This window comes from Armigeres subalbatus, chromosome 3 (genome assembly GCF_024139115.2).
Source record: "Armigeres subalbatus isolate Guangzhou_Male chromosome 3, GZ_Asu_2, whole genome shotgun sequence".
Taxonomy (NCBI): Eukaryota; Metazoa; Arthropoda; class Insecta; order Diptera; family Culicidae; genus Armigeres; species Armigeres subalbatus.
Window position 1 is genome coordinate 93,098,405 of NC_085141.1, and position 27,598 is coordinate 93,126,002.

Sequence of the window (27,598 nt, forward strand, 5' to 3'; positions counted from 1 at the left end):
GACAAGTGCTCAAAACATCAATTGGGTGAAGTGGATCCTCATGTGATCTTACGTTTACTCGGCATGAGACACTTGTGCTAGCATTAAAGTTAATGGGATCACAATTCAGCCAATAGTAATCATAACACACGACTTACAACATTACATATATTGAACGTAAACATCTTCTTACTCACAGTACACGCCTAGCTTACTATTAACATTCACTTCTTCTGTGCCCTTTACCGGCCGTCGCCGGTACGCTGCGTGGCCCCGTGTGTTTGTACGGCAATCCTGTGCGACTCTTGCAGATTACCCCGGATGCAACTGACCCTCCGCTCGCGGTGTGCAAATCAGGAACGCGTACGCCGATGATCTCCCTCTCGCTTTGGTCCTACGCAGTGCTTCTTAGGGATGCCTTATATGTTTCCCCATGGGGCTGTATGCTGCTAGAAGGCGATTTCTGGTCGATTGTATCAATAGTAGCGCACATAGTACAAAACAGCAACTTTCACTATACTGGTCAAAAAAGCATAGAACCCAGGCCTACCAAGACCAACCCAGTAGGCAGGGTGCTTCTTAGGGATGCCTTATATGATTCCCCATGGGGCTGTATGCTGCTAGAAGGCGATTTCTGGTCGATTGTATCAATAGTAGCGCACATAGTACAAAACAGCAACTTTCACTATACTGGTCAAAAAAGCATAGAACCCAGGCCTACCAAGACCAACCCAGTAGGCAGGGTGCTTCTTAGGGATGCCTTATATGATTACCCATGGGGCTGTATGCTGCTAGAAGGCGATTTCTGGTCGATTGTATCAATAGTAGCGCACATAGTACAAAACAGCAACTTTCACTATACTGGTCAAAAAAGCATAGAACCCAGGCCTACCAAGACCAACCCAGTAGGCAGGAAGCTTCTTAGGGATGCCTTATATGTTTCCCCATGGGGCTGTATGCTGCTAGAAGGCGATTTCTGGTCGATTGTATCAATAGTAGCGCACATAGTACAAAACAGCAACTTTCACTATACTGGTCAAAAAAGCATAGAACCCAGGCCTACCAAGACCAACCCAGTAGGCAGGAAGCTTCTTAGGGATGCCTTATATGTTTCCCCATGGGGCTGTATGCTGCTAGAAGGCGATTTCTGGTCGATTGTATCAATAGTAGCGCACATAGTACAAAACAGCAACTTTCACTATACTGGTCAAAAAAGCATAGAACCCAGGCCTACCAAGACCAACCCAGTAGGCAGGGTGCTTCTTAGGGATGCCTTATATGATTACCCATGGGGCTGTATGCTGCTAGAAGGCGATTTCTGGTCGATTGTATCAATAGTAGCGCACATAGTACAAAACAGCAACTTTCACTATACTGGTCGAAAAAGCATAGAACCCAGGCCTACCAAGACCAACCAAGTAGGCAGGGTGCTTCTTAGGGATGCCTTATATGTTTCCCCATGGGGCTGTATGCTGCTAGAAGGCGATTTCTGGTCGATTGTATCAATAGTAGCGCACATAGTACAAAACAGCAACTTTCACTATACTGGTCAAAAAAGCATAGAACCCAGGCCTACCAAGACCAACCAAGTAGGCAGAGTGCTTCTAAGGGATGCCTTATATGATTCCCCATGGAGCTGTATGCTGCTAGAAGGCGATTTCTGGTCGATTGTATCAATAGTAGCGCACATAGTACAAAACAGCAACTTTCACTATACTGGTCAAAAGCATAGAACCCAGGCCTACCAAGACCAACCAAGTAGGCTGGGTGCTTGCTTCTTAGGATGCCTTATATGATTCCCCATGGAGCTGTATGTTGCTAGAAGGCGATTTCTGGTCGATTGTATCAATAGTAGCGCACATAGTACAAAACAGCAACTTTCACTATACTGGTCAAAAAGCATAGAACCCAGGCCTACCAAGACCAACCCAGTAGGCAGGAAGCTTCTTAGGGATGCCTTATATGTTTCCCCATGAGGCTGTGTGCTGCGAGAAGGCGATTTCTGGTCGTCTGTGTCAATAGTAGCGCACATAGTACAAAACAGCAACTTTCACTATACTGGTCAAAAAGCATAGAACCCAGGCCTACCAAGACCAACCAAGTAGGCTGGGTGCTTCTTAGGATGCCTTATATGATTACCCATGGGGCTGTATGCTGCTAGAAGGCGATTTCTGGTCGATTGTATCAATAGTAGCGCACATAGTACAAAACAGCAACTTTCACTATACTGGTCAAAAAAGCATAGAACCCAGGCCTACCAAGACCAACCAAGTAGGCTGGGTGCTTCTTAGGGATGCCTTATATGATTCCCCATGGAGCTGTATGCTGCTAGAAGGCGATTTCTGGTCGATTGTATCAATAGTAGCGCACATAGTACAAAACAGCAACTTTCACTATACTGGTCAAAAAAGCATAGAACCCAGGCCTACCAAGACCAACCCAGTAGGCAGGGTGCTTCTTAGGGATGCCTTATATGATTACCCATGGGGCTGTATGCTGCTAGAAGGCGATTTCTGGTCGATTGTATCAATAGTAGCGCACATAGTACAAAACAGCAACTTTCACTATACTGGTCGAAAAAGCATAGAACCCAGGCCTACCAAGACCAACCAAGTAGGCAGGGTGCTTCTTAGGGATGCCTTATATGTTTCCCCATGGGGCTGTATGCTGCTAGAAGGCGATTTCTGGTCGATTGTATCAATAGTAGCGCACATAGTACAAAACAGCAACTTTCACTATACTGGTCAAAAAAGCATAGAACCCAGGCCTACCAAGACCAACCAAGTAGGCAGAGTGCTTCTAAGGGATGCCTTATATGATTCCCCATGGAGCTGTATGCTGCTAGAAGGCGATTTCTGGTCGATTGTATCAATAGTAGCGCACATAGTACAAAACAGCAACTTTCACTATACTGGTCAAAAAAGCATAGAACCCAGGCCTACCAAGACCAACCAAGTAGGCTGGGTGCTTCTTAGGATGCCTTATATGATTCCCCATGGAGCTGTATGTTGCTAGAAGGCGATTTCTGGTCGATTGTATCAATAGTAGCGCACATAGTACAAAACAGCAACTTTCACTATACTGGTCAAAAAAGCATAGAACCCAGGCCTACCAAGACCAACCCAGTAGGCAGGGTGCTTCTAGGGATGCCTTATATGTTTCCCCATGGGGCTGTATGCTGCTAGAAGGCGATTTCGGGTCGATTGTATCAATAGTAGCGCACATAGTACAAAACAGCAACTTTCACTATACTGGTCAAAAAGCATAGAACCCAGGCCTACCAAGACCAACCCAGTAGGCAGGAAGCTTCTAGGGATGCCTTATATGTTTCCCCATGGGGCTGTATGCTGCTAGAAGGCGATTTCTGGTCGATTGTATCAATAGTAGCGCACATAGTACAAAACAGCAACTTTCACTATACTGGTCAAAAAGCATAGAACCCAGGCCTACCAAGACCATCCCAGTAGGCAGGAAGCTTCTTAGGGATGCCTTATATGTTTCCCCATGGGGCTGTATGCTGCTAGAAGGCGATTTCTGGTCGATTGTATCAATAGTAGCGCACATAGTACAAAACAGCAACTTTCACTATACTGGTCAAAAAAGCATAGAACCCAGGCCTACCAAGACCAACCCAGTAGGCAGGGTGCTTCTTAGGGATGCCTTATATGATTACCCATGGGGCTGTATGCTGCTAGAAGGCGATTTCTGGTCGATTGTATCAATAGTAGCGCACATAGTACAAAACAGCAACTTTCACTATACTGGTCGAAAAAGCATAGAACCCAGGCCTACCAAGACCAACCAAGTAGGCAGGGTGCTTCTTAGGGATGCCTTATATGTTTCCCCATGGGGCTGTATGCTGCTAGAAGGCGATTTCTGGTCGATTGTATCAATAGTAGCGCACATAGTACAAAACAGCAACTTTCACTATACTGGTCAAAAAAGCATAGAACCCAGGCCTACCAAGACCAACCAAGTAGGCAGAGTGCTTCTAAGGGATGCCTTATATGATTCCCCATGGAGCTGTATGCTGCTAGAAGGCGATTTCTGGTCGATTGTATCAATAGTAGCGCACATAGTACAAAACAGCAACTTTCACTATACTGGTCAAAAAAGCATAGAACCCAGGCCTACCAAGACCAACCAAGTAGGCTGGGTGCTTCTTAGGGATGCCTTATATGATTCCCCATGGAGCTGTATGTTGCTAGAAGGCGATTTCTGGTCGATTGTATCAATAGTAGCGCACATAGTACAAAACAGCAACTTTCACTATACTGGTCAAAAAAGCATAGAACCCAGGCCTACCAAGACCAACCCAGTAGGCAGGAAGCTTCTTAGGGATGCCTTATATGTTTCCCCATGGGGCTGTATGCTGCTAGAAGGCGATTTCTGGTCGATTGTATCAATAGTAGCGCACATAGTACAAAACAGCAACTTTCACTATACTGGTCAAAAAAGCATAGAACCCAGGCCTACCAAGACCAACCCAGTAGGCAGGAAGCTTCTTAGGGATGCCTTATATGTTTCCCCATGGGGCTGTATGCTGCTAGAAGGCGATTTCTGGTCGATTGTATCAATAGTAGCGCACATAGTACAAAACAGCAACTTTCACTATACTGGTCAAAAAAGCATAGAACCCAGGCCTACCAAGACCAACCCAGTAGGCAGGGTGCTTCTTAGGGATGCCTTATATGATTCCCCATGGAGCTGTATGCTGCTAGAAGGCGATTTCTGGTCGATTGTATCAATAGTAGCGCACATAGTACAAAACAGCAACTTTCACTATACTGGTCAAAAAAGCATAGAACCCAGGCCTACCAAGACCAACCAAGTAGGCAGGGTGCTTCTTAGGGATGCCTCATATGATTTCCCACGGAGCTGTATGCTGCTAGAAGGCGATTTCTGGTCGATTGTATCAATAGTAGCGCACATAGTACAAAACAGCAACTTTCACTATACTGGTCAAAAAGCATAGAACCCAGGCCTACCAAGACCAACCAAGTAGGCAGGGTGCTTCTTAGGGATGCCTTATATGATTCCCCATGGAGCTGTATGCTGCTAGAAGGCGATTTCTGGTCGATTGTATCAATAGTAGCGCACATAGTACAAAACAGCAACTTTCACTATACTGGTCAAAAAAGCATAGAACCCAGGCCTACCAAGACCAACCCAGTAGGCAGGGTGCTTCTTAGGGATGCCTTATATGATTTCCCATGGGGCTGTATGCTGCTAGAAGGCGATTTCTGATCGATTGTATCAATAGTAGCGCACATAGTACAAAACAGCAACTTTCACTATACTGGTCAAAAAGCATAGAACCCAGGCCTACCAAGACCAACCAAGTAGGCAGGGTGCTTCTTAGGGATGCCTTATATGTTTCCCCATGGGGCTGTATGCTGCTAGAAGGCGATTTCTGGTCGATTGTATCAATAGTAGCGCACATAGTACAAAACAGCAACTTTCACTATACTGGTCAAAAAAGCATAGAACCCAGGCCTACCAAGACCAACCAAGTAGGCAGAGTGCTTCTAAGGGATGCCTTATATGATTCCCCATGGAGCTGTATGCTGCTAGAAGGCGATTTCTGGTCGATTGTATCAATAGTAGCGCACATAGTACAAAACAGCAACTTTCACTATACTGGTCAAAAAAGCATAGAACCCAGGCCTACGAAGACCATCCAAGTAGGCAGGGTGCTTTTTAGGGATGCCTTATATGTTTCCCCATAGGGCCGGATGCTGCTAGAAGGCGATTTCTGGTCGATTGTATCAATAGTAGCGCACATAGTACAAAACAGCAACTTTCACTATACTGGTCAAAAAAGCATAGAACCCAGGCCTACCAAGACCAACCAAGTAGGCTGGGTGCTTCTTAGGGATGCCTTATATGATTCCCCATGGAGCTGTATGTTGCTAGAAGGCGATTTCTGGTCGATTGTATCAATAGTAGCGCACATAGTACAAAACAGCAACTTTCACTATACTGGTCAAAAAAGCATAGAACCCAGGCCTACCAAGACCAACCAAGTAGGCTGGGTGCTTCTTAGGGATGCCTTATATGATTACCCATGGGGCTGTATGCTACTAGTATGCGATTTCTGGTCGATCGTATCAATAGTAGCGCACATAGTACAAAACAGAAACTGTCACGATACTGGTCAAAAAAGCATAGAACCCAGGCCTACCAAGACTAACCTAGTAGGCTGGGTGCTTCTTAGGATGCCTTATATGATTCCCCATGGAGCTGTATGTTGCTAGAAGGCGATTTCTGGTCGATTGTATCAATAGTAGCGCACATAGTACAAAACAGCAACTTTCACTATACTGGTCGAAAAAGCATAGAACCCAGGCCTACCAAGACCAACCCAGTAGGCAGGGTGCTTCTTAGGGATGCCTTATATGATTCCCCATGGAGCTGTATGCTGCTAGAAGGCGATTTCTGGTCGATTGTATCAATAGTAGCGCACATAGTACAAAACAGCAACTTTCACTATACTGGTCAAAAAAGCATAGAACCCAGGCCTACCAAGACCAACCCAGTAGGCTGGGTGCTTCTTAAGGATGCCTTATATGATTCCCCATGGAGGTGTATGCTGCTAGAAGGCGATTTCTGGTCGATTGTATCAATAGTAGCGCACATAGTACAAAACAGCAACTTTCACTATACTGGTCAAAAAAGCATAGAACCCAGGCCTACCAAGACCAACCAAGTAGGCTGGGTGCTTCTTAGGGATGCCTTATATGATTACCCATGGGGCTGTATGCTGCTAGAAGGCGATTTCTGGTCGATTGTATCAATAGTAGCGCACATAGTACAAAACAGCAACTTTCACTATACTGGTCAAAAAAGCATAGAACCCAGGCCTACCAAGACCAACCAAGTAGGCAGAGTGCTTCTAAGGGATGCCTTATATGATTCCCCATGGAGCTGTATGCTGCTAGAAGGCGATTTCTGGTCGATTGTATCAATAGTAGCGCACATAGTACAAAACAGCAACTTTCACTATACTGGTCAAAAAAGCATAGAACCCAGGCCTACCAAGACCAACCAAGTAGGCTGGGTGCTTCTTAGGATGCCTTATATGATTCCCCATGGAGCTGTATGTTGCTAGAAGGCGATTTCTGGTCGATTGTATCAATAGTAGCGCACATAGTACAAAACAGCAACTTTCACTATACTGGTCAAAAAAGCATAGAACCCAGGCCTACCAAGACCAACCAAGTAGGCTGGGTGCTTCTTAGGGATGCCTTATATGATTACCCATGGGGCTGTATGCTGCTAGAAGGCGATTTCTGGTCGATTGTATCAATAGTAGCGCACATAGTACAAAACAGCAACTTTCACTATACTGGTCAAAAAAGCATAGAACCCAGGCCTACCAAGACCAACCAAGTAGGCTGGGTGCTTCTTAGGGATGCCTTATATGATTCCCCATGGAGCTGTATGCTGCTAGAAGGCGATTTCTGGTCGATTGTATCAATAGTAGCGCACATAGTACAAAACAGCAACTTTCACTATACTGGTCAAAAAAGCATAGAACCCAGGCCTACCAAGACCAACCCAGTAGGCAGGGTGCTTCTTAGGGATGCCTTATATGATTCCCCATGGGGCTGTATGCTGCTAGAAGGCTATTTCTGGTTGATTGTATCAATAGTAGCGAACTAAGTACAAATCAACAATATTCACTATGCTGGTCATATAAGTCAAAAACCCAGGCCTACCAAGACCAACCCAGTAGGCAGAGTGCTTCTTAGGGATGCCTTATATGTTTCCCCATAGGGCCGGATGCTGCTAGAAGGCGATTTCTGGTCGATTGTATCAATAGTAGCGCACATAGTACAAAACAGCAACTTTCACTATTCTGGTCAAAAAAGCATAGAACCCAGGCCTACCAAGACCAACCCAGTAGGCAGGGTGCTTCTTAGGGATGCCTTATATGATTCCTCATGGGGCTGTATGCTGCTAGAAGGCTATTTCTGGTTGATTGTATCAATAGTAGCGAACTAAGTACAAATCAACAATATTCACTATGCTGGTCATATAAGTCAAAAACCCAGGCCTACCAAGACCAACCCAGTAGGCAGAGTGCTTCTTAGGGATGCCTTATATGATTCCCCATGGGGCTGTATGCTGCTAGAAGGCGATTTCTGGTCGATTGTATCAATAGTAGCGCACATAGTACAAAACAGCAACTTTCACTATACTGGTCAAAAAAGCATAGAACCCAGGCCTACCAAGACCAACCAAGTAGGCTGGGTGCTTCTTAGGGATGCCTTATATGATTCCCCATGGGGCTGTATGCTGCTAGAAGGCGATTTCTGGTCGATTGTATCAATAGTAGCGCACATAGTACAAAACAGCAACTTTCACTATACTGGTCAAAAAAGCATAGAACCCAGGCCTACGAAGACCATCCAAGTAGGCAGGGTGCTTCTTAGGGATGCCTTATATGTTTCCCCATAGGGCCGGATGCTGCTAGAAGGCGATTTCTGGTCGATTGTATCAATAGTAGCGCACGTAGCACAAAACAGCAACTTTCACTATACTGGTCAAAAAAGCATAGAACCCAGGCCTACCAAGACCAACCCAGTAGGCAGGGTGCTTCTTAGGGATGCCTTATATGATTCCCCATGGGGCTGTATGCTGCTAGAAGGCTATTTCTGGTTGATTGTATCAATAGTAGCGAACTAAGTACAAATCAACAATATTCACTATGCTGGTCATATAAGTCAAAAACCCAGGCCTACCAAGACCAACCCAGTAGGCAGAGTGCTTCTTAGGGATGCCTTATATGATTCCCCATGGGGCTGTATGCTGCTAGAAGGCGATTTCTGGTCGATTGTATCAATAGTAGCGCACATAGTACAAAACAGCAACTTTCACTATACTGGTCAAAAAAGCATAGAACCCAGGCCTACCAAGACCAACCCAGTAGGCAGGGTGCTTTATAGGGATGTCTTATATGATTCCTCATGGGGCTGTATGCTGTTAGAAGGCGATTTCTGGTCGATTGTATCAATAGTAGCGCACATAGTACAAAACAGCAACTTTCACTATACTGGTCAAAAAAGCATAGAACCCAGGCCTACCAAGACCAACCAAGTAAGCAGGGTGCTTCTTAGGGATGCCTTATATGATTACCCATGGGGCTGTATGCTGCTAGAAGGCGATTTCTGGTCGATTGTATCAATAGTAGCGCACATAGTACAAAACAGCAACTTTCACTATACTGGTCGAAAAAGCATAGAACCCAGGCCTACCAAGACCAACCAAGTAGGCAGGGTGCTTCTTAGGGATGCCTTATATGTTTCCCCATGGGGCTGTATGCTGCTAGAAGGCGATTTCTGGTCGATTGTATCAATAGTAGCGCACATAGTACAAAACAGCAACTTTCACTATACTGGTCAAAAAAGCATAGAACCCAGGCCTACCAAGACCAACCCAGTAGGCAGGGTGCTTTATAGGGATGTCTTATATGATTCCTCATGGGGCTGTATGCTGTTAGAAGGCGATTTCTGGTCGATTGTATCAATAGTAGCGCACATAGTACAAAACAGCAACTTTCACTATACTGGTCAAAAAAGCATAGAACCCAGGCCTACCAAGACCAACCAAGTAAGCAGGGTGCTTCTTAGGGATGCCTTATATGATTACCCATGGGGCTGTATGCTGCTAGAAGGCGATTTCTGGTCGATTGTATCAATAGTAGCGCACATAGTACAAAACAGCAACTTTCACTATACTGGTCGAAAAAGCATAGAACCCAGGCCTACCAAGACCAACCAAGTAGGCAGGGTGCTTCTTAGGGATGCCTTATATGTTTCCCCATGGGGCTGTATGCTGCTAGAAGGCGATTTCTGGTCGATTGTATCAATAGTAGCGCACATAGTACAAAACAGCAACTTTCACTATACTGGTCAAAAAAGCATAGAACCCAGGCCTACCAAGACCAACCCAGTAGGCAGGGTGCTTTATAGGGATGTCTTATATGATTCCTCATGGGGCTGTATGCTGTTAGAAGGCGATTTCTGGTCGATTGTATCAATAGTAGCGCACATAGTACAAAACAGCAACTTTCACTATACTGGTCGAAAAAGCATAGAACCCAGGCCTACCAAGACCAACCAAGTAGGCAGGGTGCTTCTTAGGGATGCCTTATATGTTTCCCCATGGGGCTGTATGCTGCTAGAAGGCGATTTCTGGTCGATTGTATCAATAGTAGCGCACATAGTACAAAACAGCAACTTTCACTATACTGGTCAAAAAAGCATAGAACCCAGGCCTACCAAGACCAACCCAGTAGGCAGGGTGCTTCTTAGGGATGCCTTATATGTTTCCCCATGGGGCTGTATGCTGCTAGAAGGCGATTTCTGGTCGATTGTATCAATAGTAGCGCACATAGTACAAAACAGCAACTTTCACTATACTGGTCAAAAAAGCATAGAACCCAGGCCTACCAAGACCAACCAAGTAGGCAGGGTGCTTCTTAGGGATGCCTTATATGATTCCCCATGGGGCTGTATGCTGCTAGAAGGCGATTTCTGGTCGATTGTATCAATAGTAGCGCACATAGTACAAAACAGCAACTTTCACTATACTGGTCGAAAAAGCATAGAACCCAGGCCTACCAAGACCAACCCAGTAGGCAGGGTGCTTCTTAGGGATGCCTTATATGTTTCCCCATGGGGCTGTATGCTGCTAGAAGGCGATTTCTGGTCGATTGTATCAATAGTAGCGCACATAGTACAAAACAGCAACTTTCACTATACTGGTCAAAAAGCATAGAACCCAGGCCTACCAAGACCAACCAAGTAGGCAGGGTGCTTCTTAGGGATGCCTTATATGTTTCCCCATGGGGCTGTATGCTGCTAGAAGGCGATTTCTGGTCGATTGTATCAATAGTAGCGCACATAGTACAAAACAGCAACTTTCACTATACTGGTCGAAAAAGCATAGAACCCAGGCCTACCAAGACCAACCCAGTAGGCAGGGTGCTTCTTAGGGATGCCTTATATGTTTCCCCATGGGGCTGTATGCTGCTAGAAGGCGATTTCTGGTCGATTGTATCAATAGTAGCGCACATAGTACAAAACAGCAACTTTCACTATACTGGTCAAAAAAGCATAGAACCCAGGCCTACCAAGACCAACCAAGTAGGCAGGGTGCTTCTTAGGGATGCCTTGTATGATTCCCCATGGGGCTGTATGCTGCTAGAAGGCGATTTCTGGTCGATTGTATCAATAGTAGCGCACATAGTACAAAACAGCAACTTTCACTATACTGGTCAAAAAAGCATAGAACCCAGGCCTACGAAGACCATCCAAGTAGGCAGGGTGCTTCTTAGGGATGCCTTATATGTTTCCCCATGGGGCTGTATGCTGCTAGAAGGCGATTTCTGGTCGATTGTATCAATAGTAGCGCACATAGTACAAAACAGCAACTTTCACTATACTGGTCAAAAAAGCATAGAACCCAGGGCTACCAAGACCAACCAAGTAGGCAGGGTGCTTCTTAGGGATGCCTTATATGTTTCCCCATGGGGCTGTATGCTGCTAGAAGGCGATTTCTGGTCGATTGTATCAATAGTAGCGCACATAGTACAAAACAGCAACTTTCACTATACTGGTCAAAAAAGCATAGAACCCAGGGCTACCAAGACCAACCAAGTAGGCAGGGTGCTTCTTAGGGATGCCTTATATGTTTCCCCATGGGGCTGTATGCTGCTAGAAGGCGATTTCTGGTCGATTGTATCAATAGTAGCGCACATAGTACAAAACAGCAACTTTCACTATACTGGTCAAAAAGCATAGAACCCAGGCCTACGAAGACCATCCAAGTAGGCAGGGTGCTTCTTAGGGATGCCTTATATGTTTCCCCCATGGGGCTGTATGCTGCTAGAAGGCGATTTCTGGTCGATTGTATCAATAGTAGCGCACATAGTACAAAACAGCAACTTTCACTATACTGGTCAAAAAGCATAGAACCCAGGCCTACCAAGACCAACCCAGTAGGCAGAGTGCTTCTTTGGGATGCCTTATATGTTTCCCCATGGGGCTGTATGCTGTTATAAGCCGATTTCTGGTCGATTGTATCAATAGTAGCGCACATAGTACAAAACAGCAACTTTCACTATACTGGTCAAAAAAGCATAGAACCCAGGCCTACCAAGACCAACCAAGTAGGCAGAGTGCTTCTTAGGGATGCCTTATATGTTTCCCCATGGGGCTGTATGCTGCTAGAAGGCGATTTCTGGTCGATTGTATCAATAGTAGCGAACTAAGTACAAATCAACAATATTCACTATGCTGGTCATATAAGTCAAAAACCCAGGCCTACCAAGACCAACCCAGTAGGCAGGGTGCTTCTTAGGGATGCCTTATATGATTCCCCATGGGGCTGTATGCTGCTAGAAGGCGATTTCTGGTCGATTGTATCAATAGTAGCGCACATAGTACAAAACAGCAACTTTCACTATACTGGTCAAAAAAGCATAGAACCCAGGCCTACGAAGACCATCCAAGTAGGCAGGGTGCTTCTTAGGGATGCCTTGTATGATTCCCCATGGGGCTGTATGCTGCTAGAAGGCGATTTCTGGTCGATTGTATCAATAGTAACGCACATAGTACAAAACAGCAACTTTCACTATACTGGTCAAAAAAGCATAGAACCCAGGCCTACGAAGACCATCCAAGTAGGCAGGGTGCTTCTTAGGGATGCCTTATATGTTTCCCCATAGGGCCGGATGCTGCTAGAAGGCGATTTCTGGTCGATTGTATCAATAGTAGCGCACATAGCACAAAACAGCAACTTTCACTATACTGGTCAAAAAAGCATAGAACCCACACACAAAAAACAAAAATTGTTTAATTAAATAATTTGACCTTTACATTTAAAAATTGTATTTATTTCATCAAAATAAAAGTTTATTTTTTACTGTGAAAATTATATTTTCAATTTGAAAGTATTTTTCGTCTGTTTATAATGTAAAATAAAAAGTGTTTTCTTTCAGTGTGAGTATTTCAAAAGTGTCAAGCCGCCAAGCAAAACACCCGTAGCCATCTGCCAAACAACAAAACAGACATCCAAAACAAAACAAACAACAAAACGGACAAAACAGAAATATCCTCAATTAAATCAAATATATCAGGAAAGTATGGATAATAAATAGAAGGTAGGTCACAAAGATTTCAGTCACGATTTATATTTAATAAATTATTGGATATTTTCTGCATATTTTCCTATAGGTTGCCGCTGTGAAGCGGTGAATTTAGCTGCATCGGTCTGCGCTGCGGGTTTCCCCCTGAGATAAACAACTTCGCATTCTCTCAAACTGAAATCGTTGCTCTAGGCTACAGGAAACGGAAGGTAAGCATTCAATCAAACTCAAACTAGTCCCGTCCAATTAGCAGGTTGAAGTCACTGGAAGTTTCACCCATCCTCGCCTTACTTTGTTGAAAAAAAAAATTAGAGCCAGATATGATAAAATTCTCACGACTTGAACCTGCCCATTGGACGGGACTAGTATTTATACAATGACTTCAGATATTTTCCACTTCCTCTTCCCCAGATCTTTCCAGTCAATGACGAGATGTCCCATTGGAATCACCCATACAATGTTAGAGCGATGGAAATGGATTTTTCAAATGGACCCAGAGTGTGTCGCGGGGGAACATCGCTGGCCAAATTTCGGATCTATAAAATACCATCGATAGTAAGTAGGAACATACATACATATTTGTTTACCATAAATCAATCGCGCAGTGCTATATTTGCATTTTGCCACAAAATAATTAATTATAGAAAATAAAATTAATTTGTGCTAATTTTTATTCTTGTTAATTTTAGCGGAATCGATGTCAGTATTGTTGCTGACAAATAATCATGGTTCGAGAGTCGTCAGTGTTGGAAGGAAGATCACAGTTATAGGGCTGTCGAGGGCAAAAGCACCTGTAAAATCAACGTGTACCTAGTCAAATAACATCCATTATTGTATAATAAAATATGTCTATAAAACTGGTTCTCCTTGATTGTTTTGAGAAAAGCAACTAATAGCGATGATGTCATCATTTGGAATAACAATATTTCACTTTTATTTTTCACAGTGAACCTTTTTTCTATTTGACAGTTCGACAATTTATTTAAAAAGTTCAAACTTTTAATTTCAGAATAGCTTGCAGCTTTTAAACCATGGTTGCCGTAACAGTTACCGTACTTTAATTTTGAATACTTACAACTCTCTACGAAAAAGAACCAACGAAACTTTTTATTTTTACCAATGGTTTTTTTAATTCTAACAATGGTTTTTCTTTCTGTGCAGGCCTACGAAGACCATCCAAGTAGGCAGGGTGCTTCTTAGGGATGCCTTATATGTTTCCCCATAGGGCCGGATGCTGCTAGAAGGCGATTTCTGGTCGATTGTATCAATAGTAGCGCACGTAGCACAAAACAGCAACTTTCACTATACTGGTGCTTCTTAGGGATGCCTTATATGATTCCCCATGGGGCTGTATGCTGCTAGAAGGCTATTTCTGGTTGATTGTATCAATAGTAGCGAACTAAGTACAAATCAACAATATTCACTATGCTGGTCATATAAGTCAAAAACCCAGGCCTACCAAGACCAACCCAGTAGGCAGAGTGCTTCTTAGGGATGCCTTATATGATTCCCCATGGGGCTGTATGCTGCTAGAAGGCGATTTCTGGTCGATTGTATCTATAGTAGCGCACATAGTACAAAACAGCAACTTTCACTATACTGGTCAAAAAAGCATAGAACCCAGGCCTACCAAGACCAACCCAGTAGGCAGGGTGCTTTATAGGGATGTCTTATATGATTCCTCATGGGGCTGTATGCTGCTAGAAGGCGATTTCTGGTCGATTGTATCAATAGTAGCGCACATAGTACAAAACAGCAACTTTCACTATACTGGTCAAAAAAGCATAGAACCCAGGCCTACCAAGACCAACCAAGTAGGCAGGGTGCTTCTTAGGGATGCCTTATATGATTCCCCATGGGGCTGTATGCTGCTAGAAGGCGATTTCTGGTCGATTGTATCAATAGTAACGCACATAGTACAAAACAGCAACTTTCACTATACTGGTCAAAAAAGCATAGAACCCATCCAAGTAGGCAGGGTGCTTCTTAGGGATGCCTTATATGTTTCCCCATAGGGCCGGATGCTGCTAGAAGGCGATTTCTGGTCGATTGTATCAATAGTAGCGCACATAGTACAAAACAGCAACTTTCACTATACTGGTCAAAAAAGCATAGAACCCAGGCCTACCAAGACCAACCAAGTAGGCAGGGTGCTTCTTTGGGATGCCTTATATGATTCCCCATGGGGCTGTATGCTGCTAGAAGGCGATTTCTGGTCGATTGTATCAATAGTAACGCACATAGTACAAAACAGCAACTTTCACTATACTGGTCAAAAAAGCATAGAACCCATCCAAGTAGGCAGGGTGCTTCTTAGGGATGCCTTATATGTTTCCCCATAGGGCCGGATGCTGCTAGAAGGCGATTTCTGGTCGATTGTATCAATAGTAGCGCACATAGCACAAAACAGCAACTTTCACTATACTGGTCAAAAAAGCATAGAACCCAGGCCTACCAAGACCAACCCAGTAGGCAGGGTGCTTCTTAGGGATGCCTTATATGATTCCCCATGGGGCTGTATGCTGCTAGAAGGCTATTTCTGGTTGATTGGTTCAATAGTAGCGAACTAAGTACAAATCAACAATATTCACTATGCTGGTCATATAAGTCAAAAACCCAGGCCTACCAAGACCAACCAAGTAGGCAGGGTGCTTCTCAGGGATGCATTTTACGTTTCCCAACTGGGTTGTATGCTGCTAGAAGGCTATTCACTGTTTTGATCATATTTGCGCGAGCAAATTCAAGTGCGCGAGCATAATATGACTTCCATGCAAGATGCTCGCGCCGCTATTTCTTCCAAATAGATGCCCCCCAATATTTCTACGCCCATTGTGCTCGCGCGGTCCAACTGCTCGCGCATTTAACTTGGCTACAGACAGACTAATAATCAAAATAGTAACAAAAATGGAACACCTAGCATATAACGAGTTACTACTGTTTCATTTAATTCCACCACGTTGTAATTATCATAGATACGTATTTTGACCTCAACTGTAAGGCCGTCTTCAGTGTCTCGTACCTGACTCGACATTTAATTATGTTCAACTGGTTGGATGGAATGTAATCCTGGAGGATAAGCGCTTCTTCACCGTGTTCATCCTACACTATTTTTGGCAACGACGTTTCAGGTCAATATCACTCTGTAGAAAAAAAGAGATATTTGAAATTATTGCGTAGAGTTCAAAAATAAAATTTTCCTACTTGAACTGCCCTGGTAATCAACATGGTCATTACTGACAAATTCTTCCTGAATCTGGTATTCCTTACAGATTCGTCTTGTTGGTAGCACGAAGAATGTGATCTGAAACGAAAGAAAGAAAAAAATTACAAAATTAACAATACTGATGGTCGTCAATAAAAGCACTCCATTATAAGGCACTCCGCTGTTTCGTAATATGTGGCCGACTTACCTCTATTTACGCTTTTGAATCCAGCTGTGAGGCTATCATATCATAAAATTTAGACATGCGTGATCTGTGCCATTGACGGGAATCGTATTTTCGTATCTCTGGCCCGAGTTCCTAGTTCTTCAACGAACGATTCCTGCACAGCATGTCTATGTGTATTGAATCGCTATGCGACCCTATCCTCCTGCCGTTAAATTCTGGTAATACATAGTTGGATCTCGCCACTTAGAAGGTGATGGCCAGCAATGTCAGCGCTCCGTTTATTCCAGCCGAGCATCAAGCAGGCTCACGAGAGACCCACGTCGCTTTATTTACTGCTCGATTGTTAGATGGCATTTAGTACAGTTAGTCTGCATATATAAATAAGGTGGATTTTATGAAGTTATTCTATTCTTTTCATTCATTTATTTACTTACTTATGGGTCCTGTACACACCGAGTGGTACAAAGGGCCGACTTGAAAGATCTCCATCCTGGTCGATGCCGGCCAGCTATCGCCTTAATTCGTTGCTAAGTTAGATTTCGGTTGATTTCTATAATTTCATTATGGAGACTTCGTCGCCATGAGCCTCTGGGTCTGCCTCTGCTACGATGTCCAGCTGGGTTCCAGTCTAATGTTTAGAGATTTCAGATTTCATTTCCGCCCCTGTGGCGGACTTAGTCCCACTTCCGTTCCCGAATTTCAGTTGCTATCTGCCTCTAGTGACGACAATGAAGCTCGTTGTTTGAGATCCAGTTGTGAGCCAGGCACGAATTATGTACTGCGGGCATCTGTTGATAAACACCTGCAGCCGTTGAGTGTTCTCCACTGATTCGTACCATGTTTTGTTAGCGTGTAGCAGCACTGATTTCACCAAAATTCGGATTTTGGTACGTTCACTTATCTGCCGCATGTTTTTTCAGGTATTTCTTAAACTTGCAAAGGTAGCCCTTGCTTTCTTGATCCGCGCTCCTATATCGATCTTGGCATTGCTGTCTGACACCATTTGACTTTGATGACACACACACTTGTCGACTTTCTTGTAGAAGTTACTCCAGGAATTTTTGCGGAAGTTCCTACAAGAATTCCTCCGAAAGCTCCTCCAGGAATTCCTCCAGAAGTTCCTTCAGGAGTTCCAAAGAAGTTCCTCCAGGAATTCTTCTGCCAGTTCTTTCAAGAATTCTTCCACGAATTCATCTGGAAGTTCCTCCAAGACTTCGCAAATTCCGGGAGGAACTTCTGGAGGGATTCTGAGAGGAACTTCCGGAGGGATTCTGGGAGGAACTTCCGGAGGGATACTGGGAGGAACTTCCTGAGGAATTCCAGGAGGAACTTAAGGAGGAATTCCGAGAGGTACTTTCGAAGGAATTCCTGAAAGAACTTCTTCCACCAGCAGTTCCTTCAGCAAATTCCGGGAGGGGCTTTCGGAGGGATTCTGGGAGGAGCTTCCGGATGGATACTGAGAGGAACTTCCTGAGGAATTTTTAGAGGAACTTTCGGAGGAATTCCGAGAGGTACTTCCGGAGGAATTCCTGAAAGAACTTCCGGAGAAATTCCTGGGATAACTTTCCGAGGAATTCCTGGAGATACTTCCGGAGGATTTGCTGGAGGAATCTTCGGAGGAATTCTTGGAGGAACTTGCAGAGGAATTCATGGAGAAACTACCGGAGAAATTCCTGAAGGATCTAATGGAGGAATTCCAGGAAAAACTTCCGTAGGATTTACTGGAGGTACTTTCGGAGGAATTCCAGGAGGAACGTACGGAAGAATTTCTGTAGGATCTTCTGAAGAAATTTCTCGAGGAGCTTCCGGAGGAATTTCTTGAAGGAATTTCCTCCAGAAATTCCTCAGGAAGTTCCTCCAGAGATTCCTTCGGAAGCACCTCCAGGATTTCCTACGGAAGCTCCTCCAGGAAATCCTCCAGAAGTTCCTCTGGAATACCTCTAGAAGATCCTCCTGGAATTTCTCCGAAAGTTCCTACGAAGCTCCTCCAGAAGATCCTTCAGTGATTCCTCCTGAAGTTTCTCCAGGAGTTCAAAAGAAGTTCTTTCGCAAGATCTTTCAAGAATTCCTCCAGGAATTCATCCGAAAGCTCGTCCAGGAATTCATCCGAAAAATCCTCCAGGAATTCTACCGAAAGTTACTCCAGCAAATCCTATGGAAGGTACTCCAGGAATTCCTCCAGAAGATCTTTCAGGAATTCCTCCAGGAGTTCCAAAGTAGTTCCTCCAGAAATTGCATCGCAAATTATTTCAAGAACTCCTCCAGGAATTCCTCCGGAAGTTGCTCCAGGAATTCCTCCGGAAGTTCCTCCAGGAATTTCTCCGAATATTCCTCCAGGAATTCCTACGGAAGTTTTTCTAGAAATTCCTTCGGAAGTTCTTCTACAAATTCCTTCGGAAGTTCCTCTAGGAATTCCTTCGGAAATTCCTCAAGGAATTCTTTCGAAAGTTCCTCTAGGAAAACCTTCGGAAGTTCCTCTAGGAATTCCTTAGGAAGTTCCTTTAGGAGTTCCTTCGGACGTTCCATTAGGAATTCCTTCGGAGGTTCCTCTATAAATTCGTTCGAAAGTTTCTCTAGGAATTCCTTCAGAAGTTCATTTAGGAATTCCTTCGGAAGAAGCAAGTTCTTCAAGAATTCCTCCGAAGGTTCCTCCAGCAAATCCTCCGGAAGTTCCTCCAGAAGATCCTTCAGGAATTCCTCCGGAAGTTTCTCCAGGACTTCCAAATGAGTTCCTCCAGAAATTCCTCCGCAAGTTCTTTCAAGAACTCCTCCAGGAACTCCTCCGTAAGTTCCTCGAAGAGCTTCTCCAGGAACTCCTCCGAAAGTTCGTCCAGCAAATCCTACGGAAATTCCTCCAGTTCCATTAGGAATTCCTTCGGAGGTTCCTCTATGAATTCGTTCGAAAGTTTCTCTAGGAATTCCTTCGGAAGTTCATTTAGGAATTCCTTTGGAAATTCCTCCAGGAATTCCTGCGGGAGCTCATCCAGGAATTCCTCTGGAAGTTCTTCCAGGAATTCCTCCGGAAGTTACTCCAGGAATTCCTCCGGAAGTTCCTCCAAGAATTTCTCCGGAAGTTCCTCCAGGAATTCCTCCGGAAGTTCCTCCTGGAATTCCTCCGGAAGTTCCTCCAGGAATTCCTCCGGAAGTTCCTCCAGGAATTCCTCCGGATGTTCCTCCAGAAATTCCTCCGGATGTTCCTCCAGGAATTCCTCCAGAAGTTCCTCCAGGAATTCCTCCGGAAGATCCTCCAAGAATTCCTGCGGAAGCTCTTTCAGCAAATCTTACGGAAGTTCCTTCAGGAATTCCTCCAGAAAATCATTCAAGAATTCCTCCGTAAGTTTATCCAGGAGTTTCAAAGAAGTTTCTCCATGAATTCCACCGCAAGTTCTTCAAGAATTCCTCCGGAAGATCTTCCAAGACTTCGTCCGGAAGTTTCTCCAGCAAATCCTCCGAAAGTTTCTCCAGAAGATCCTTCAGGAATTCCTCCGGAAGTTTCTCCAGGACTTCCAAATGAGTTCCTCCAGAAATTCCTCCGCAAGTTCTTTCAAGAACTCCTCCAGGAACTCCTCCGAAAATTACGGAGGAAGTCCTGACGAAACTTCTTGTGGAATACCTCTTGGAACTTCCGGAAGAATTCCTGGTAGAACTTCCGGAGGTATTCCTGGAAGAACTTCTGGAGGAATTCGTGGAGGAACTTATTTGGAACTCATGGAGAAACTTACGGAGGAATTCCTGAAGGAACTTCTGAAGGACATCCGTAGGTATTGCTGGAAGAACTATCGGAGGAATTCCTGAAGGAGCTTCCGGAGCAATTCATGGCGGAACTTCCGGAGGAATTCTTGAAGAACTTGCGGAGGAATTCGTGGAGGAACTTCTTTGGAACTCCTGGAAAAAACCAACGGAGGAATTCCTGGAGGAACTTCTTTGGAACTCCTGGAGAAACTTTCGGAGGAATTCCTGGAGGAACTTATATAGGAGCTCTTCGAGGAACTTACGGAGAAATTCCTGGAGGAATTCGTGAAAGAAGTTGCGGAAGAATTCCAGGAAGAACTTCTTTGGAACTCCTGGAGAAACCTCCGGAGGAATTCCTGAAGGATCTTCTGGTGGAACCTCCGGAGCATTTGTTGCAGGAACTTTCGTAGGAATTCCTGGAGAAGCTTCTGGAGGAATTCTTGGAGAAACTTCCGAAGGAATTGAGCATGAGCATGATGACCGTGCATTTCGTAGTTGCTACTCCGTGATCGACCAGAACAATCGCAATTGCACAGGGAATCAATGGATGGAAGCATGGGACTTGCTCTCCAACCTCAATGTGCACAGTCCGAGAGCTCTTGTATTTTGGGTGGTCGATAACAGCGCTGGGCACGTCCTCACGGTCATATCGGGCATGGGAAGGAATTGATGATGCAGTTTCTCGCCAACTGCAAGCCGAGAACACCTCTGCACTCGCCACGAGTTCCTGCGGAATTTTATTGGAATCGGGGGGTTAGGTTCTATTGCAGAGGTTCGTCATGGTTAACGGGTTGCCAATCTGATATGAAAGGGTGGTGTATATTCTAATTGGATGCCGGAAACGAGCTTTTTTGCTCATTTCAAATTCTAACAGTTACCTGCTAGAACTAATCAAGTTGTGCAGGTATAGGGATAGAAGATGGAAACGGTATGCAAGCCGTTTGCTAGAACATGAGAAATATATGAAAAGATACAAAGTAGAAGGAATGGAACGGGCCTGGGATTGAACCCATGACCTCCTGCGCATGAGGCAGAAGCGGTAGCTATATGACCACCAAGCCCGGAGGAACTTCCGAAGGAATTCTTGAAGAACTTGCGGAAGAAAATCGTGGAGGAACTTCTTTGGAACTCCTGGAGAAACTTACGGAGGAATTCCTGAAGGATCTTCTGGACGAATTCCCGAAGGAACTTCCGTAAGATTTGCTGGAGGAACTATCGAAGGAATTCCAGGAGGAGCTTCCTGAGGAATTCTTGGCGGAACTTCCGGAGGAATTCGTGGAGGACCTTCTTTGGAACTCCTGGAAAAACTTAAGGAGAAAATCCTGAAGGATCTTCCGGAGGAATTCCTGGAAGAATTTTCAGACGATTTGCTGGAGGAAATTTCGGAGGAACTCCTGGGGGAACTTCCGGAGAAGTTTTTGGAGGAACTTCTGAAGGAATTCCTGGAGGAACTTCTTGTTGAATACCTCTAGGAACTTCTGGAGGAATTCGTGGAGGAATTCCTGAAGGATCTTCTGGAGGAAATCCTGGAGGAACTTTCGGAGGATTTGCTGGAGCAACTTTCGGAGGAACACCTGGAGGAACTTCTGGAGGAGTTCCTGGAGAAACTTACGGAAGAATTTTCGGGGAAAAGTCCGGAGGAATTTCAGCAAGAACTTCCGGAGGAATTCCTGAAGCAATTTTTGAAGGAATTCCAGGAAGAACTTCCAAAGGAATTCCTGGAAGAACTTCCGGAGGAATTCCTGGAGGAACTTGCAGAGGACTTCGAGGAGGAATTTCTTTGGAATTCCTGGTAAAACTTACGGAGAAATTCCTGAAGGATCTTCTGTAGAAATTCCTGGAGAAACTTCCGTAGGATTTGCTGAAGGAACTTTCGGAGGAATTCCTGGAGGAATTCTTGAAAGAACTTGCGGAGGAATTCCTGGAGGAACTCCTTTGGAACTCCTGAAGAAACCTCCGGAGGAATTCCTGAAAGATATTCTCAAGGAATTCCTGGAAGAACTTTCAGAGGATTTGCTGGAGGAACTTTCGGAGAAACACCTGGAGGAACTTCCGGAGGAACTTCTGGAGGAATTCTTGGAGGAAAGTCCGGAGGAATTCCCGGAAGTATTTCCGGAGGAATTCCTGGCGCAACTTTTGGAGGAATTCCTGGAAGAACTTCCTGAGGAATTCCTGAAAGAACTTCCGGAGGAATTCCTGAAAGAACTTCCGGAGGAATTCCTGGAGGAACTTCCGGAGGACTTTGAGGAGGAACTTCTTTGGAATTCCTGGAAAAACTTACGGAAGAATTCCTGAAGGATCTTCGGGAGGAACTTCCGTAGGATTTGTCTGAGGAACTTTCGGAGGAATTCCTAGAGGAATTCTTGGAAGAATTTGCGGAGGAATTCCTGGAGGAACTCCTTTGGAACTTCTGGAGAAACTTCCGGAGGACTTCCTGAAGGATCTTCTGGAGGAATTCCTGGAGGAACTTTCGGAGGATTTGCTGGAGAAACTCTTGGAGAAGCTTCATGAGGAATTCTTGGAGGAACTTCTGAAGGAATTTGTAGAGGTATTCTTGAATAACTTGCGGAGGAATTCGTGAAGGAACTTCTTTGGAACTCCTGGAGAAACTTACGGAGGAATTCCTGAATGATCTCCTGGAAAAATTCCTGAAAGAACTTCCGTAAGATTTGCTGGAAGAATTTCCACAGGGATTCCTGGATGAGCTTCCGCAGGAATTTTTGGAGGAACTACCAAAGGAATTCCTGGAGGAGCTTCCGGAGGGATTCCTGAAGCAGCTTCTCAACTTATAGAGAAATTCTTGCAGGAGCTTTCGGAGGATCTCCTGGAGGGGCTTCCGGAGGAAGTTCCTTCTAGAAATCCTACGGAAGTTCCTTCAGAATATCCTTCAGGGATTCCTCCAGAAGATCCTCCAGGAACTCCTCCGAAAAATCCTCCAGCAAATCCTCCGCAAGTTCCTCCAGAAAATCCTTCAGGAAATCCTCAAGAAGTTTTCCACGAGTTCCAAAGAAGTTCCTTCAGGAATTTCATTGCAAGTTCTTTCAATAATTCCTCCGGAAGTCCGCCAGGAATTCCTCCGGAAGTCTTTTCAGGAGTTCCTCCGGAAGTACCTCTCAGAATTCCTTCGGAAGTTCCTTCCAGTATCCCTCCGAAAGATCCTCCCATAATCCTTCCGGAAGTTCCTGCAACAATTTCTCCGGAAGTTCCTCCAGCAAATTCCGGTAGGAACAACAATTTCTCCGGAAGCTCCTCCAGCAAATTCCGGTAGGAACTTCCGGAGGAATTCTTGAAAGAACTGGCGGAGATATTCCTGGAGAAACTTCCTTGGAATTCCTTAAGATTTCCTCCAGAATTCCTGCAGGAATTTCTATGGAAGTTGCTTCAGGAATTCATCCGGAAGTTCCTCCAGGAATTCATCCGCAAGTTGTTTCAAGAATTCCTCCGAAAGTTTTTCCAGGGATTCTTCTGGAAGTTCCTCCTTCGGATCTTCCAGTCATTTTTTGTCTTTTTAAACTGAACCCAATGAATGGTGCTCAGATATTATAATGATGAGGTAGGTAAAACAAAGTAACAATGTTAAATTATTTAATTAAGTTTGCATAAAAAGGAACCATGTAAAATTATTTTCGGAATTTCGGGACGGTTACATTAAGAATCCGGGACCCTCCATAGCCGTGCGATTAGATGAGCGGCTACAAAGCAACACCATGCTAAGGATGGCTGGATTCTATTCCCGGTCCGGTCTAGGAAATTTTCGGGTTAAAAATTGTCTCGACTTCCCTGGGCATAAAAGTATCATCATGCTGGCCTCATGATATATGGCCCGTTTACATATTCGCTAGTTCTAGCGGACAATTCACTATCCGACAATACTAGCGCGAAATTAGCATAATGTAAACAGGAATTGTCATCTGCTAATAGTGTTTACATTATGTTAATATCGCGCTAGTATTGTTGGATAGTGCATTGTCCATTAGAACTAGCGAATATGTAAACGGGCCAATACGAATGCAAAAATGGTAACTTTGCTTAGAAACCTCGTAGTTAACTGTGGAAGTGCTTAATGAACACTAAGCTGCGAGACGGCAATGTCCCAGTGGGGGATGTAATGCCAAGAAGAAGAAGACGAAGAAGAAATACCTTAAGAATCCCAAAAAAGTTTCACATCGAAATCTATGAAGGATATCCATCGGAACCCTGAAAAATTTCAGAAGGGTTCATATACCAGAATTGCGGAAATTTTTTATCTGTATCCCAGAAGGATTAATTTCGGAATACAGGGAATATATCCATCAGAATCCCACATGGATACTAATAAAAATTTCAGGAGAATTCATTTCTGAATACCAAGAATTACAAAATCTGGACTGTACTGTACCTATTCCTATTTCGGACAAACCTACTAAACTTTTTAATTCATTTTTTCAGCGGCTTTGAAGCGCCATCGATGCTGAAGCTTTTCGTACCGCTTTACTCAATATCATTCCGGCGGTGGTAACCTGGAAGAAAGTGATGAAATGCATCAGCTGAAAACGTCGGATTGCTGGTTACCCGTCGCATTCTGCAAAAGCTTCGTGTGGATACTCTATACACTGGATTTTTACTGGGGAAGAATATTTGGTCGAACTAGTCTATGACGGACCAGGAGCGTTCCGGTGCTACTTAGATGTTACCCTCGCCCGCACCACCACTGGAGTCCGCGTCTTTGGTGCCATGAAGGATGCCGACGATGGTGGCATCAACATCCCGCACTCCGCCAAGCGTTTCCCAGGATACAGCGCTGAAGTTCACCACGCTCATAACTTCGGCCAACACGTCGCCGACTATATGCGCACCCTGGAGGAAGAGGGTGAGGAGACGTACAAGCGCCAATTCAGCAAATCATTGGCCTCGGAATCAAGGTTGACGATGTGAGTATTGTTTTGAAAGTAGTCCATTCAAAAATATCTGCATTTCAGTTCCAGTCAATTCCGAAAATAATACCAAGATTTCTTTCGAAATCACAGAATCCAGACTGTACTGTACATATTCCTATTTTTGACATCCACATACTAAACTACTAAACATTTTTTATTCATTTTTTCAGCGGCTTTGAAACGCCAACAAATGCTGAAGCTTTTCGTACCGCTTCATTCCGGCTAAGGTAATCCGGCAGGATATAAGTTACCGATGATTCTTTGTGGAATTGGTCGGTGGATGAGTAACTTGGAGGAAAGTGATGACAGCATCCATAGCGTTTACAAATTAACCAATGTCAACTTGGGCAATATGCGGAAACTTCTGGAATGATGATCCAGCGTCCGATGATGAGAAAACAAGGAAAATTATATCGACGACACAGACCGACACAGACTTATGGAGATACAAAAGTAGATGATGTTGTGAACCAAAAAATAGATTATATATGAATATCTTATGTACATGTAATACATTTTAATATATTCAATGTACAAATCCTTTAAAAATGTTGAAATAATTACTGAACCTTGAAAACTACGAGAAACAAAGAAACAATTCCCTAGTTTTTGTTGTGTACATACAACAAGCACCACAAAAGAACATTTGGACGACCATAGCCATAGCGGACGCATAATCATATACAACCAGTGCCATGATGGATCTCAGTAGTGCACTGATAGTTCTAATAGATCTTTTTCCAAAAAATATTGTACTGAAAAATTGATTATGATATAGTCGTGGCCCTGCGAAACACATCAAGCGCTTTCATCACTGACTTCTGATATTTTGTACGTAAAATGGAAACGAAAATTAATTTATATTAATTCATTCGTTCATTTCTTCTGAATGTCCTCATCTACGGCAGCGACACGCTATATTAACAATCCGTAAACATCCCAAGCGGGAGACTTTTACTTACCGTTCGGCGATAGCTGCAAAACTTGCCGGCGGTGGCAACGAAGGGTCTCGATCAGGGTATCCTCGGCGTATCCTCTGATAAGCACAGCGGCGCCTTTTTGCATTTCACACATGTATATTTGTCAGATTAATTATGATACGCAATACGATCAATCCGGACTTAGTACCGGCATTCTTTGTGGCCTGACGCTATCATTAAAGTAAGCATGCGCTATTACAACGGCTTTGGATACCGCCTTTCCCAAACGGACAGCAATTTTCACCATGATTTTTTTCTTTTGCATTCGACCTGATTATTTTGCATTCACTGGGTTCACAACGATCTGAATTTCACTTTATGTTATATACACATATCTCATATTTTTTTCTAATTTATTTTCCACGAATTTCACTGATTGTAACCGAATTTCACTCATTCCAATTTACGAATTACCCTCATCGACTAGCCGTTTTAAACTGAACTGCAGCTATAAACATGGAGAGTGGGTTTTGGGAGTTTCGATCCCAATCAATTCCCAATAACGACTGCTCAGCCTGGCACCCGAAAAACTTCTAGAAAATTGAAAACGGTCACTGGGGTACCACGTATACTACCGCTAACTATGCTGGAAAATTTCCACCACGATTGGTGCTTATTTTTCTTCTGGTTACTGGAGCACTACCGTCTCACCGTCCATTCCGTCTTTGGCAGTTACTGGTTATCACGTCTCAACGATTCCACAGCACTCAGAGCCGCCAGCAGCAGTCTTCAAATAAACCGCGCCACATACACACACCGTTCTGCACATAATAAACTAAATTCGATGTGGTGCTGGGTCGCTGGTTCACTGGAGTTGAAGCGCAAGTGGAAGAAGGCTGAAAAAACTTCCTTCCGACCGGAACGGAACCGCACGTCTTTTGTTACGAGTCGCGATCACGAACAAGACTTTTCGACTATTTTCGCCACCGGCAAGTACGAAGTTCGATATATAATTTATTGATAAGCTTATTAAAACACTTTTCCGACACAATTCACGACAATTCGATCACTATTTCCTAAAACAAAACTTATTTTTAGCCAGAGGCAACAATTTCACCGACGACATGTTTTTTTTTTCTCGCGAATACTAACGTCTGGCGCATTGGTGGAAAAATAACAACAAGGTTCAAACGCTTCAATCAAACGTTTGTTTTTTTTCTCAGTCACTCACTAGTGCCTAACGAATGCCTCACGACTCACATTTTGTTTGCTGGGTAGTAGAATCTATACCCGCATGGAAAGAAATCTAACAGAGAACAGGAATCTACCTGGATAAGATGCAAACCATCTTAGTCAAGATTCATTTTCATCTTGGGCACGAACCAAGTCCTTTTTAAGTCTTATCATTTGTGTGTGTACACTCACACTCTGCTGAGTGCTGAGAATCGAAGCGGTTCTGCTGTCAAAAATTTTCCATAATAGTTCGCGCGCGCATGTGCTTGATGG

General features: G+C 44.1%; 2 long non-coding RNA genes across 3 annotated transcripts in view; one reads left to right on the forward strand and one right to left on the reverse strand.

Annotated features, from left to right (window-relative positions):
* Window positions 1–14,007, forward strand: part of LOC134220590 (uncharacterized) — a 33,424-nt gene extending 19,417 nt beyond the window's left edge. Inside the window, exons 3-6 of the long non-coding RNA XR_009981967.1 lie at window positions 12,989–13,150; window positions 13,224–13,344; window positions 13,547–13,690; window positions 13,825–14,007. This is a non-coding gene — a long non-coding RNA (uncharacterized LOC134220590). The remainder of the gene's footprint in view (window positions 1–12,988; window positions 13,151–13,223; window positions 13,345–13,546; window positions 13,691–13,824) is intronic.
* A 1,929-nt stretch (window positions 14,008–15,936) lies between these two features.
* Window positions 15,937–27,307, reverse strand: LOC134220592 (uncharacterized). 2 transcript variants are annotated; one of them, XR_009981969.1, is made up of 5 exons: window positions 26,135–27,307; window positions 16,959–17,312; window positions 16,546–16,892; window positions 16,337–16,436; window positions 15,937–16,275 (listed from the first exon to the last, which is right to left on the reverse strand). It is a non-coding gene; the product is annotated as an uncharacterized LOC134220592 (long non-coding RNA). The 2 variants fall into 2 exon arrangements; XR_009981968.1 differs by having other exon boundaries at window positions 16,959–17,531.
* Between the last annotated feature and the right edge of the window lie 291 nt (window positions 27,308–27,598).